The sequence below is a fragment of the Gadus macrocephalus genome, chromosome 8 (genome assembly GCF_031168955.1).
Source record: "Gadus macrocephalus chromosome 8, ASM3116895v1".
Lineage (NCBI taxonomy): Eukaryota > Metazoa > Chordata > Actinopteri > Gadiformes > Gadidae > Gadus > Gadus macrocephalus.
This window is the reverse complement of record NC_082389.1, coordinates 488,765-490,872: the sequence shown is the minus strand read 5'-3', so window position 1 is coordinate 490,872 and position 2,108 is coordinate 488,765. Positions and strand designations below refer to the sequence as shown.

General features: G+C 53.6%; 1 protein-coding gene across 1 annotated transcript in view; it reads right to left on the bottom strand.

Annotated features, from left to right (window-relative positions):
- Nucleotides 1-1,263: 1,263 nt before the first annotated feature.
- The window catches only part of LOC132462361 (low-density lipoprotein receptor-related protein 8-like), a 35,270-nt gene continuing 34,425 nt past the window's right edge, over nucleotides 1,264-2,108 (bottom strand). The window contains exon 12 of the mRNA XM_060057852.1: nucleotides 1,264-1,401. The gene's annotated coding sequence lies outside the window, so the exon portion shown is untranslated. The remainder of the gene's footprint in view (nucleotides 1,402-2,108) is intronic.

Here is a 2,108-nt window from a genome sequence, read left to right as displayed (position 1 = left end):
AAAATATACGTTCAATGTTAATGATAAGACACGAGTAAAACCCTGCGGATCACAACTTTCAGTCAGAGCTAAACTATAATTTAGCTCTGACTCTGCCCGCGGTGGCTATGCCCGCACACACACACACGCACGCACGCACACACACACACACACACACACACACACACACACACACACACACACACACACACACACACACACACACACACACACACACACACACACACACACACACACACACACACACACACACACACCCCCTGGTCCCCCCCTAATGGTCCAAACGGTGGCATTGACTGGGCCTTTAATTAGACCAGAGGTAATTTACTCCTCATTAGCATGTGGAGATAAGCCTCCCGCCCGGCTAAGTGTTAATTGATTACCCACATACGACTGGGCCTGGGGGGGGGGGGGGTGGGTGGTTCCTCTTCGGCCCTTAGAGGAACAACTCTGGGGAGGGGGGGAGGGGGGGAGGGGAGGGGAGTTAACGATCGGCCAGCCGGATTCGTTAAATTAAATCGCCTGCATCAGAAGCGCACCTGGAACGCAGCGGCGCATGTGGGCGCCCAGCTCCTGGCCGTCCGGGCAGGCGCAGGTGTACTTGGGGGAGTGCTCCGTGATCTGCGGCGCCTTCAGACACAGGTACTCACAGCCGCCGTTGGCCACACTGCCCAGGTTACAGCTGTCTGGGCCTGGGAGGGGACGACACGGAGAGCACACGTGTTCCTGTGGAGCCTCACTGGTAGACGGGGTCTAACCGTTCACAGGGTGGAGGGTTTGACCCCCCAGGAGGGTGGAGGGTTTGACCCCCCAGGGTGGTGTACCTTCAGGTGGAGAGTGTCTGGTGCTTGGATAGAAGCATCACCATTCAGATGGCACGTGCCGTACCATAAGTACACCTGGTTCTTTGGTGTGACACCATGGTAGGGTAGCAGCCATAGCTAGCCAAAACTACACTGAAATTCCATATCATATATTACATATTACCTTAGCTTAAACATTTACATTTGACCATCTCCCGGGACCTACTTTAAACAAAATAGAGATCGCTGTTCAAATGGACACAGTAAAAGGTGAACACATTGACCTTGTTCAACGTGTGTGAACTACAAAAATGCATTTAATATCACTGGGAGCAACGGGAGATGGATGGAGTGGATGACTGCAATAGACAGGCCGCGATTACAAAACAACTTCTGCCCAGATTGGTAGTACACAAGGCTGTGCACACACACACACACACACAGGACCCCGCCCACCTGGGGGCTGACGGAGCTGGTGGAACACCACGATGTCAAGGGGGTCGTTGAGGTGCTCGGCCAGAGCCTGGATGTCCTGTCCTGTCAGCCGATTGGCTGAGAAGACGGCCTCCTTCTCCCTGTCCGTCCAATAGATACGGTCCTAGAGAGGAGGAGGAAGAGAGAGAGAGAGAGAGAGAGAGAGAGAGAGAGAGAGAGAGAGAGAGAGAGAGAGAGAGAGAGAGAGAGAGAGAGAGAGAGAGAGAGAGTAAGGTCAGAGAGTGAGCGGGGGCAGAGGGGGCGATAGGAATGGAAAGGGAGTGAGAGAGCATCGAGGTTAAGGAGAGACCAGAGCCAACAGTATAATGAATGCTGAGTACGCTGAATTGAATTATACATCTTGCAAAACCTTGCACTCTTTCCCAGCAGCCCCTGCTTTTGTTCAGAACGGGAATTTCTCTGCAGAGCAGATTGCTTCTGAGGGAAACGTGATAGAGCCATGGGTGGGGGGCTTTTCTTTACAACGTACCGTCCAATCGTTAAACAGTGAATGTGTGTGTGTGTGTGTGTGTGTGTGTGTGTGTGTGTGTGTGTGTGTCTGTGAGAACGTGATTGATGGGGAGTGTTAGAGACAGGGAGGCAGAGAGGAAGCCAGAACGGGGGAGTCGTGGGCTCCTGATTGGTGAAGTCAGGAGGAGTTAGTAATCAATTGTAAGCCAATCCACACCATCTGCAGACGTCCCCCGATGGTAAACTGACGGAGCGGGTGGTTTTGGTGGATGATGTGTTACACACCGGTTGAAGAACCCTCCCCTCGGTGTCCCCTGTGGCCCCGCGAGGCTCCGGCCCGACGGCCCGGGTGGACCAGTG